The following is a 12158-nucleotide window of genomic DNA, read 5'->3' on the forward strand; positions in this document are numbered from 1 at the left end:
TGGGAAGTTTTGTAGGGAAGGAGATTTTTTAAGCACTGTTTTGAAAGTGAGAGAGCCATGTTTAGGCAGAGAGGTACCTACTCTGTATATGGCCATCCTCTTAGTGAGCATCTGCGCTGAATGCTGTTAAAAAAGTGTTAGGCATTACAGAAGACAGCCTATTTGGTTTCAAGATGACTGACACAGCTGAAGGGATGAACTGAATTCTTTTATAAGAACAAGATATAGGTCCAAAATTCAAATAACTCCATTAAAAGCTACTGTAAACTCTTTTACATGCACTACACCTCATATAACCCTCACAATAACTCAATGTAGGAGCTAAGTGGTCCATTTTTTGGCTGAGGAAACTGAGCTTCAGAAATTAAATAATATGCCAAAAATCACAGAGCTCTAAAGCAGCAGATTTCAAACACAGGCAAGTCTATCAAACTTAAAGTCTGTGATCTTAACCATTATGGGAGGTAGGTACAAGAATACAAAGAAACTAAATCTCTAATAAGGCGAACCTAAAAGAAAGACTTTCAAAAAGTCATCCAAAGTAAAACACTTTCTTATGCTGTGGCATGATAATATGTGTTTCTCTACCTCTATCCATTCCAATAAAAATTTTATTTGGTATAACTCCATCTGATTTTCCCAAGTGTGTGTGTTTGTGTGTGCAGTGGCTATATAATGTCTCTAGTTAGAGGGAGAATTGGCCACAGAGGACTAGCTGTTTTCTCTGAGAAGAGAGACGCCTGCTGTCCACCAGCCCCCTCTGGTACTCTTCCCTGAAATCATCGCTCCCTCTGCCAGCCATAGAGTGTCTGAGAACAGATGGTCAGGGACGGGTGCCGGTGAGGCCGTCATCCCTGTAGCTCCCCTACTGCTTCAACACTAGAAAGCAAATATATGACAGCAGCTGGAGGGCAGAACTAGGGCTGAGAAAGAGCACTATGACTAAAAGACCAGAAGTAGGAGGTAGACTTTTCCCAGCATGAATGTTTGCTGCCCCTACAATGGAGTTACTTTGGTCTGTTTCCTGGAGAGAAAAACACTAGTTCATGACCACAGACTGTTCCTGAATCCTAACTTGGGTGAACTCTACTGTCCAAGCAAACAGGCGGACAAGGGCCAGAGGTCTTTGGGATCTTCCCCTTACTCTGGGTACAAGGCCAGGCCTGCCTTCTTAGCCAAATGAAGGGGAAGGGTCAGGTTTGTCACTAAGTACCACAGACCCAGATGACTAGTAGTGGGACAGAGCATGAAGCAAAGTGAAAATGACTTTGGCCTACCTATAATCCTCCAAACTGGAGAGACTTACACCACCACAAGCACATTTGATTTCTCATCCACTACCATCACATGGCACGCAATGCATGTCCTACTCAAAACCACCCACTTGCCAGGGCCTGAGTGTGCCATGCTCACCCATGCCTCTAACTTTCCTGAAACAGACTACCCATCCACCCCCCTAAACTAACTTGTGAACTCTTACTCGTTCTCCAAATATCAGCTCTAAGATGTTCTCCCCATCCAACCCCCAGGAGTCTTCTCTCCCAGGGACAGGTAAGTACCCTTTCTCTCTGACCTACGTGTTACAGCACATATTGTAACACATTAGAATTCTCAGTTTGCACAACCTTCTCCCCACTAGGTAGGAAGTTCTTTAAGGGCAAAAAATATGCTTTATTAAGATGATACTGCCTTGTTCATGGTAGATGCTAGATAGTCTAATGCAAAGAATTGATCCAATTAAACATATGGAAGCATAAAAGACTGTTCTCAAGGGACTATGGTCTTACCTTCAGAGTTTAAAGTAAGAGAAAGTCAACAGCACTGACTACCCTGAAGCCATGTATAAAGTGCTTGCTGTGCACCTAGAATGGTTCCAAGCACCGGGTAGGACTGGGGAAATGGTGGGAGGAACAAGTGAAAATGAGATGGTGTCTTGTCTCATATAAAGTTTACATGCTACTTCTTCACACCAACTGAAATAAAAAGCACTGAGGATCTATCTTCATTGTGCTTCTCGCAAATGTTCCTCTGGCTCAGAGTACTATACTGCTGTTTTCCAAAAAATGAAGCCATATACACAAAGCAATCTCCCGCACATGGACAACTGACTATATGTTCAAGAATATTTATAGCGAATGTGTTTGCAGTCGCTGAAATCCCAGCACCAACCTGAAAGCCCATTAATGGGAGAGTGAATGAATAAACTGAATATAACCCCAAATGGGATATTATACAGCAGTCGAAACAAATGAACGACAATGACAACATGTAGCAATAGAGATGAATAGCAGTAAAAATATTAAGGGAAAAAAGTCCCAAAAGATTATATATAGTCTGATATTTTTATACAGGTAAAATAAACTATACACCTGCATAGATGCAAATATTTTCTGTCTTCATGTAGGCCATTTTTAGACCTACATATAGAAAGGAGAGTAAGGGACCGATGCACACACGATTCAGGTGATGGTTACCTTGGGCAGGGGAAGAGAGCAGGATAAGATGTAGGAGGACCATCATCTGGTCAGATGCATGTTATTTTCGCAGCCCTAGCTTTTGTTTTAGGCAATGTGTTTATGGCTGCCTTACTTTAAAAAAGTAAAAATGTGAAGAATATGAGTCATGAAGTAAGGATTATGAATAATCAAATTCTTAGCATATAAAGTCTAATACCAAACAACAACAAAATGAAGTTACGAGAATATTATAACATGGTGCCTAACTCTATGCAAAATGGACAGGTGTCCTTTAAGGAGGGCATTGAGAGGGCAGCTCGTGCCACATTCTGCCACTAATTGATTTCCACCATGTGGATACTAACATGGGCATCCACATGTCCCAGTGTCAATCCACGGAGCCCTCTTTTTCCTCGTGGCATTTCCTGGAGGAACTTGAGCTCTGGACAACGCTGGATGCACTTCAGTTACCCCAGCACCACAAAGCACTCATGGACCAGCATTCATCTCATCTTCTTATATTCTGACCCTTTTCAAATTGCATCATAAATTCATGCTTGTGACACTGAGTACATAGAGCTTCTGGCAAGGACATCACTCTATCTGCGAATGAAAATCAATCAATTCTCTCTTCTTCTAGAAGTTAAACCAAGCAGACAAAGCTCTCTCTGGATGGTTTGGACCATATGCCCTGGGGAAAGCGTGCAGCAGATGTCTGAGAAATAGACAGAGGGGAGGGAGAGAAGAGTCTCCCCATGGGAGACAAATGATTCTGGAGAAAATGCAGCCCAGAGGCAAAAGTGGTCAGCCAGGACACTGAACCATGTCCACTGTCCACAAAGACATGGCAAAGGGCTCTCTTCAAACACCCTCAAACCAAGCCCCTAACCTTAAATTTCAGTTGATGGCAGTTTATTTGTTTCTTTTATAAAGAGCTAGAGAGTGAAACATTGGAATCAGAAAGGGAAATGTTCTTTGCTCACCTAAGCCTGCCATTTTTATGCCAGGATGAGTGCAAACAATCAAGTTTTCTTCCTGGAGAAGACTGGGGACGAGCGAGCTAGAATTTAAAATAAAATTAAAAAGTCAAAGTACTGTGCTATGTCTAAATATTCAAAGCATAACTTATGAGCATAATTAAGGCTTGAGCCCTCCACCTCCCCACCACCTGCAGCCTGATCTCTACATTTCATGTAGGCCCCTTCCTCTATCTATTTCAGCTTTTGCAGGGTCCTTCAAAGCACACAGCCATGTTATGGTACTCACTCCCCCTCCCCTTTCCTCTCCAGAGGGGTTCACTCTACTTACATACTTTATCCTTCTTCCACAATCCCAGACACCCCACATTTCCCTGCCTGACTGAGTCCTGGGCCTCCTTCCCAGTAAATAATCTTGGTAAGATCTTGCCAAAACATTTCTTAATCACGTATTTTCTTTGTCTGAAAAGTTATAGATGTAGTAAGTCACCTTTGTTCCTAGTCCTTCCCACATGTTCAGGAGTCCCTGTTATTTATTGTTAAGCTCAGTGTGCCTCTGTCAGCCACCACCACGTACACTTTCTTTTGGAGCCTGGATTGAAACCCTGGACTAATCAGCATTGAGCAGAAAGTTGTGGTTATTCCCCCAACCATGCTCTCTACATATAAAAGTCTTAACCAGGTGATCACAAAGGATTCTTCCAAGTAGCCCCTGGGGTCTAGAGCCAAGTCTTCAAGTGCAGCTGTGGCTTTGGCGCCTCTGGGTCTCTGCGAAGCACCACTCTCCTTCTGAGTTTCCAGGGTTGCTCTGAAATGTTCTGCATTCTTTGGCCCCAAATGGAGAGAAGAGAGAAGGGATCCCCGTGGAGGAATGGCACTGCCTGGATTTACCTTCTTCCATCTGAGAAGGCAGGTTACACACCAGCACTTAGGCCTGATGACTATGATTTTGAAGTTATTGATCCCTCAAGGCTAAGGGAGAAAAGACTAATGAAAATCAGACAAACTCCTGCACAACCACAAGGCTGACGCAGAAATGATTAGAAAGCCCAGACTCGAACCATGGTGCTTGCCCTGCAATGTCATGTCCCTCTGTGAGATCCGTCCTCCCAAACTGTTGGGTACAGGTTATTTTCTTGATAAGTTCATTCACTGGTCCTCCAACTGCCTTCCTGATCGAGTCCAAATGCCTTTAACCTGCACTGAAGGCCTTTTCAGTGTGTCCCTGAAAACTCACCTTTTACTCTTTCCCCGTCTACACCTGCCGTCTCTGTGAGGTCACGTGGGTCTTTTGTCCAAAGGTCCCCCTTCACCCAGGTTTTCCTGGGCCACCCTGGCATAAATAAGGCTGTGGCTCTGGACTCAGGCAGTCCAGAATCTAACGGAGGCTTCACCATTTCCTTGCCATGTGACCCCGGGCCAATTCGCAAATCCTGCCTCAGTTTCCTGATCTATAAAAGAAACAATAATAGCAATGCCCATCTCACGTGGGCGACATGAAGATTAAATGAGTGAACATCTATAAAATCTAGAATAGTGCCTAGTACATGGTAAACACTCAATATGTGGCTTTGTCATTATTTGGTGGTTGTTATCATGATTCTAGTTTGCAACAAACTCTCTCCTTCCTTTAAACCCCTTTAGCACACATTTGCATATGGCATTGATCACATACTGATTTTCCATACTACTTATCTTCTTATACATATATCTTATCTCAGTTAGGCTACAAGTTCCCTAAAGGTAACGACTATAGCACATGAGCTTTTCTTTCGCTGCAATACTTGGAAGTGTCTTAAACGCAATAAATGCTTGCTACTAACAACAGCACAATAATACTTATTAAGCTCTACTTTAGCCACACTGTGCTAAGTCCTTCACATGCATTAGCTCACTTAATTAATTGATTTCTCACACTCAGTGATCTTAAGTAAATGAGTGGTAAGCTCAAATGGTTTCTATCCATTTTCTCATTTAAAAAAAAGGTTATTGCCAAGCAAACTTAAATTTTAAGAAAGCAGATAGTACAGAGTATTGAGAGTCACCACAGACTGTCACTGCGCTGCAATCTCTGTACCACTCCAAAAATTTCCCAGACCCTTTCTGACAGGGGAGGGATGCAGAGTGGTCTCTGAAGGGTCTAAAAGCTCATTTTAAAAAAAATGTAGTGAATTCCTGACAGATGTAAACAATAACTTCCGAGTTCGCCTTTGACAGTTCCAGCCCCTGAAGACTGGCTGAATAAACAAAGACCAACTGAATCTACTATACACTCTCTCCCACCTACTGGTATCCCGCATACTAGAAGGAAAATATAAAACTTGGGCCCTGGTGAACACAAAGGCACTGATTTTTGGCAGATGAAGGAGACAAATGACAGAGAGCAATAATTTCACAAAAACTGCAAAGCTATCCACAGACTTTAAAGTAGCTGATGTTTAAGCCTAAGAAACCAGAACCTTTTTCAGAAGTGATGGTTTCTTTGACAGAAGTTTCTTAGGTTAAATCAAAGATAACATTTTAAGCTGTTTTTACAACACAATGGAATTTTACTTTGGGTGAAATTCAGTGAATAGGAACCTTGAAGATTTCCTTGTAAAAAGAAAACTATGTGAATCAACAAATACCTCCACCATGGACTAACTGAAATGTCTACCAATGTTTAGTCTGACTGTGCTGGTTGTGTTTGAAGACAGGCCGACAAACTCTTTGTATGTATATATAAGGACTGTTTCTTTCCAATTCTTCTTTTAATGGCTAAGAAGAAAAAGGCTGAAATCATCTACTTTTGTTCAATCTTATGAACATAATACCCCATTTAATTTTTATTACAAAAAAAAGATTAGGACAAGCATGTATTCTAATTGGCTATTACATTTAAATCAAATGTGAGACTATCTTCTCTATGCACCTTTTCCTTCCTTCCTATCACCCACATATATATTCATATATACATGTAAATACGTGTGTGTGTGTCTGTTATTATTGTTGGTTTCTATATGTTCGTTTCTCACTTCCTAGTTTTTACTCAGAGGAGGAAAAAAAGAAGTTGTCACTTTTATTTTACCCAGAAAAAATCAGGAAGTGCCCAGAATCTCAAGAGGGAACCTGCCATATAGAAATTAGAACTCTATTATTACAGAGAGGAGGTTCTGTGCCCATAGGAGTTTGCATATTTCAAAGGGTCTTTAAGTAGCCTAAATTTGCAGTGTCATTTTCTTCTGGAATGCCCAGGGGCAATTAAACAAATCAGCTAAAAATGATCACAAAGTTCGATATCAGAATTTTTTAATGGTTCTATTTACCCTGCTGAAAAGTTAGACACTGAGAAAGTTATACATTCCAAGTGACTATAATTAAAGCCAGCGTTAACAGTGAAAAAAAGTCTGCTTGATTAGATGACGCTCCCCAAGCCCACCAAACACGCAGTGTACTAACAAGTCCCTCCAACTGCCAGGGAAGCTATTCTCAGCTCCTCTTCATCCTGTCTCAGCTCCCATGACACCTCTCAGGACTTCCCTGACCACCCACCTGGAACAGCCACACTTTCACCTGGGTCATTCTCTTTCCTTTATCCATTAGGTTTGCTTCAGAGCACTCATTATTAACAAAAATAATCTTGTTGGTTTTTTAACTTATTTTTTGTAGGTCTCCTCACACAAGAATATTGGCTAGCAGGTATCAAAACCTTACAGGCCAGCCCTGGCCAGTGTGGCTCAGTTTGGTTGGAGCGTTGTCCAGTACACCAAACGTGTCGGGTTTGATTCCCAGTCAGGGCACATAGCCAGGTTGCAGGTCTAATCCCGGTCAGGGGCAACCAATCAGTGTTTCTTTCTTTCTCTCTCTCCCTCTCTCCCTTTTCCCCTTCCTCTCTTAAAAAAAAAAAAAAAAAAAAAAAAAAAAAAAAACAATTAAAAAATTAAAACAAAAACAAAACAAAAACCTTACAGGCCTTACTTTTAAAGGCTGCATCCTCAGTGCCTAAAACACTAGGTATATTTGAACTCTAGATATTAATTAGATAATATGAAGAACTACTATTAGATTTATTAGGTATGGTAATGACATTTTGTTTATTTTTTTAAGTCTGTAAAAGACATATACTTAAGTACTTATAGATGAAATTATATGAGGGATTTATACTTCAAAACAATAAGTGGGAAAGGTGTGAGAAAAATATGGTAGGACAAGACTGATCATGTATTGATTGAAATTGTTGAAACTAAGTGATGAGTATATATAGTTCATTACAATGTACTCTTTACTTCTGAATATGTGTGGAAATTTTTCTAATAAAATCTTAAAACCTAAATGAAAAAAATGAAACAGGTAATATCCCACAAATTTAACTGCACATTTATTTGATTTTAGGAGACAGAACGTCTTTCTAAGTAAAATATCGAAGGAATAAACAAAGCCTTTTTTTAAAGCTACATAAATCTAGATGTTCCTTCAGTTTATCCAATTAGTGATGACTCAAAGCATGCCACAGATGAGAAGTATCTATGATACAGTAATTTATCTACCACTAAGGAAAAATGCTTTATCATTTAATTTGTACTTTTTGAAAGAACTTTTAGATATACACATGTTTACTGTCATCTTGTGCAAATATTTAGAGAAAAAGAAGTGACACTGATTGGTCATTGTGTTCCTAAAACTTCCTATATGCAGGATCAACTCCCTTGAATCACTTTTTTTTTAAATCAGAATGATTATTTTCTTTAATCCTCACCTAAGTATATGTTTTTATTGATTTGAGAGAGAGAGAGAGAGAGAGAGAGAGAGAGAGAGAGAGAGAGAAACATCAAACACTTGCCCCCCTACTCACCCTGAGGACTGAACCCACAACCTAGATATGTGCCCTCACTGGGAATCAAACCTGCAACATTTTGTTGTACAGACGACACTCTGACCAACTGAGCCACCAGGCCAGGGCTCCCTGGACTCACTTTTGACTCATTTGTCAATGTCTGTGACAAATGACCATCCTTATCCTCTATCCATGTACAATACACATCTGTGGAATTAATTACCAATTAATTTTATAACACAGTGCTTAGAAAGGTCAAGCTTTTGTCTTTACGCTCATGCTCTTACAGTAATTAAAGGAATACATCTTCCCAAAAAAAGGAGCTAAAGCAAGGAAGTTTGGGAGGCAACTTCACGAAGTACATACTATTATATGAAATCCCACAAGAAAAGCCAGAGAAGGGTTTTCTGGGTTTTGCATGTTGGGCATCATCCTGTGCACCAAAAGGTTGCTGGTTTGATTTCCAGGTCAGGGCACATGCTGATTGTGGGCTCAATTCCCGGTGAGGGGCGTGTGGGAGGCAGCCAATCAATGTTCTGTTCTCACATGCTCTCATATCGATGTTCCTCTTTCTCTCCCTTCCTCTCTCTCTAAAGAAAATCAATAAAAAAATTTTTGAAAGAAATTAAGTGTAGGCTCAGTAGGATGCAGAGAAGAGAGGCTGGCCTGGTGGGCTTCCAGCTTCATTCCTGCGCTGCCAGAGACTTTGAGGGTCTTATAACGTCTCCTATCGCCCTATGCATATTGAAGAAGATGCACATTTTCCTTGGATTCCCACCCTGGGATCCAAAAGGAAAGATGATTTGGAAAAGCATAAAGGAGCATCACAGAGGAGTAAAAACCTTTTAAAACAACAAACCGGAAATAAGAGGTCTGAAATTCACTTGAAGAACAAGCCACTCGCAGCTAGAACAATGGAGAGATGGGCGGCTGCTTGACGGCCAGGCCCTCATACAGGGCGCAACTGTCTAAGAGACCACAGGAGTGTTCAAATTATAGGAGGAGAAGCAGATCAGAACACCTTTGCGGAAATGCTCTAATTAGTTCCCAGGCAGATCACTTTGCTGCACGAAGGTGAAACAAGGACAGCCCATCGTTTTCACAAACACTTTGCTATCTGTTTTTCCCTTCACACGAGTCTCCAATAGAGGAAGTTCATCCCTGGCTGCAAGAAAATTGGTGTTCAGGTCAAGTCAAATTCTACCAGAGTTGCATGCCCTGATGTAGGCCCTGTCCTGGCTGGACATGTAATATGGACCTTTTGGGATAAAGTCACCTACAGCACCACTATTAAGGGAGTTCTCAGCCAAAGAATACAAAGAAAGCAACAAAAGGAGCTTAGAAATTTTTTTAATGTGAACATTGATGACATTTAATGTGAACACTGATGCATGGGTCAATTTTGCAGTTTTGGTTTCTAGCTTATTATTAATAGACGTGAAATAAATTGATTGTCCCCAACAACTATAGGGTTTCTTTTTCTAGCAGCTACCATCTGAAGGGGCCAGCGTAGTTCCCTTTGGTTCTCATGGGAATACAGGATTTTTTTAAATCATCACTCAAATGGCTAACCAAAATGCTCCTGGAAAGCATGAGATATGAAAGATTGAAATCCCATCTGCATCCTTTCAGCCTTCAGAGATCAAAATGCCCTTAGTGCCAGAAAACTATCAAGCTGGATATCTCAACTTTTACAGAAGAGAAAACTACAAACCAGGAATGATGGGAGTCTTATTCAAGGGAATAGATAGTCCTGATTCCCAGCCAAGTACTAGTCCCACGACATCATGATGCCAAACTAAAATGAAATCAGTAAGAAGAGATCTGTGCACTTGAGAAGAGAAATAGGATGAGAAGATGTGTGAATCCCAGAGGATGTCATACTGATGGATGCCCACGGAGTGTGGTCACTCTCCTAGACTGCTCACAGACTCTCCAACAAGCACGTGTGAAAGTAAGACACTGCATTTCTGTAGCTCTAATACCAGGAGAGAGATATGGTCTATGAAAGACACAGATCACTGAATCTTACTAACGAAGGAAAATTCTTCCTAAATCCATTTCCCTATGAGAGGAGAAGAGAACGAGAGAGTGGCAAGAATAGATACAGTCAGATCCCATGATGGCCCCATTTTTAACTCTTTATTTGTAGATTGGTGAGCCATCATGATGGTTGAACATGCCCTAAGTGAACTTTGTGGCAGTCCCGCAAGGAGGGAGGAGGAGATCATTCTATCTCCCAGTCTGAAGAAACTAGGGAGGGATGAAAGGACCTGCTGTGGGAAGAATGATCAAACTTCACTCAGGATTGTTCTCTTTCAAAAATGCAACCACCCATCCATTCATTCATTCATTCATTCACCAAGCACCAAGAGCTTACTCTACCTAGAACAATGTACAGAACTGCTAAGAGTGGCTATTTCTTTTCAAACAACCATTTGACCTTACTTTGAATTCAATGCTGAGAGCCAAAGAGGTGGGTAAAAAGAAAAAATAATCCTTCAACACATGATCTCTTCCCCAAAGAGCTTACTCCTTATTTCCCATATACTCAGACTGTGTTGAAGATTTTGCACACACATACACACCACAATGGATATAACATTTTCTTTTCAAACCCAAATGTCTTAATAATTCATATTAATTATCTAATTTATATAGACAACAACAACAAAAATATATGGTCAAAGCAGAAAAAAAAGGCGATTTCAAGAAGAGGAAAAACATACTTCTGCAAGGAAGAGGAAACCAGGGTGCAGAAGGTGCGGCCATATGAACTGGCATAAAACGACCAGAAGGAGCCTCTTACTGCCAAGCACCTAGATCTGTTAGTTTTGTTAGCTAATGAGACATTTTATAACCTCCAGATTGAACACACAAGTAGACTTCCTGCCTGACCTCAAGAAGTTTTCTTTACCTTGATATCTGATCAAAGAGACTGGGTAGTTTATCAGTATCCATAGTAAAAAGCAGCACACATTTACAGCCTTAAATAGGAGTTGATATGCCTCTCTTCTTGTTCTATTTTCTTGCCCAAAGTTCTTATAGTAATAATATATGTGTGGTACTTGGTCATTCACAAAGCTTGCTCTTTGATTTATTCAGCAGCAAATATGTATCAAGTGTCACGTGCTGGACATCGTGCCAGGCACTGGGATTACAGAGATGGGCACAATGCAGCTCCTCCCCCAGAAGAGACTGGCCCAGGTGCAGACACCAAACAAATGATGCTCCCAGTGAAGAGCGAAGTGCCGCAGCAGACTGCATGAGGGGCTGCGGAGTGCTGACGGGGAGCACCTCCTCTGCCACTGGGGGTCAGAAAGGGCTGGGTGTCCACACTGAGAGACATCAGATGAACAGGTGTTTGTCAGGTGGAATTCGACAAACACTAATACAGTAGATGCTCCCAGCAGCCCTACAAAGCAGGTGTTACTATCCTCACAGCAACCCCAGGCAGGTGTCACTGTCCTCCTTTTACAGTGAAGAAATGGGGAGTTTAAAGAGGCAAATGATTTGTCACCTAAAGTTAGAGTAAGTGGCAGTAGATTGGCCCCATTACACAGCAAGCCTGTTGAATCAGAAGCCTTGTCATCTTCACCACGGTAATTCCAAGAGTATCCATCACATCATAGGTGTTCAGTATTTGTTCAATCAATCCAAGTGATCAGACTCCATGTCCCATGTTATGTTAGCTACATCCCAGTAAACTAACCAAGAAAGATTCAGCTAAACATACATCTAGCTGTTCATCTGCCCAAGAAAAAAGAAACAGGTCTCCATGTAGGACCATCATTGCAGGTCAAAGGCAGATGCATATCTGTATGTATATGTGTGTGTGTGTGTGTGTATGTATATGTATATATGTATATATACACATGTATGTATACAGGATGGGCAAAAGTAGGTTTACAG

General features: G+C 41.0%; 1 protein-coding gene across 4 annotated transcripts in view; it reads right to left on the reverse strand.

Annotated features, from left to right (window-relative positions):
• Positions 1 to 12158, reverse strand: part of ETV6 (ETS variant transcription factor 6) — a 226632-nt gene that overhangs the window by 189110 nt on the left and 25364 nt on the right. Inside the window, exon 2 of one of the 4 annotated variants that reach the window (XM_036300816.1) lies at positions 3440 to 3516. The exons of the other annotated variants lie outside the window; for them this stretch is intronic. The gene's annotated coding sequence lies outside the window, so the exon portion shown is untranslated. The remainder of the gene's footprint in view (positions 1 to 3439; positions 3517 to 12158) is intronic. 4 annotated transcript variants of the gene reach the window in all.

Source organism: Myotis myotis, unplaced genomic scaffold, assembly GCF_014108235.1.
Source record: "Myotis myotis isolate mMyoMyo1 unplaced genomic scaffold, mMyoMyo1.p scaffold_m19_p_3, whole genome shotgun sequence".
NCBI classification, from domain to species: Eukaryota; Metazoa; Chordata; class Mammalia; order Chiroptera; family Vespertilionidae; genus Myotis; species Myotis myotis.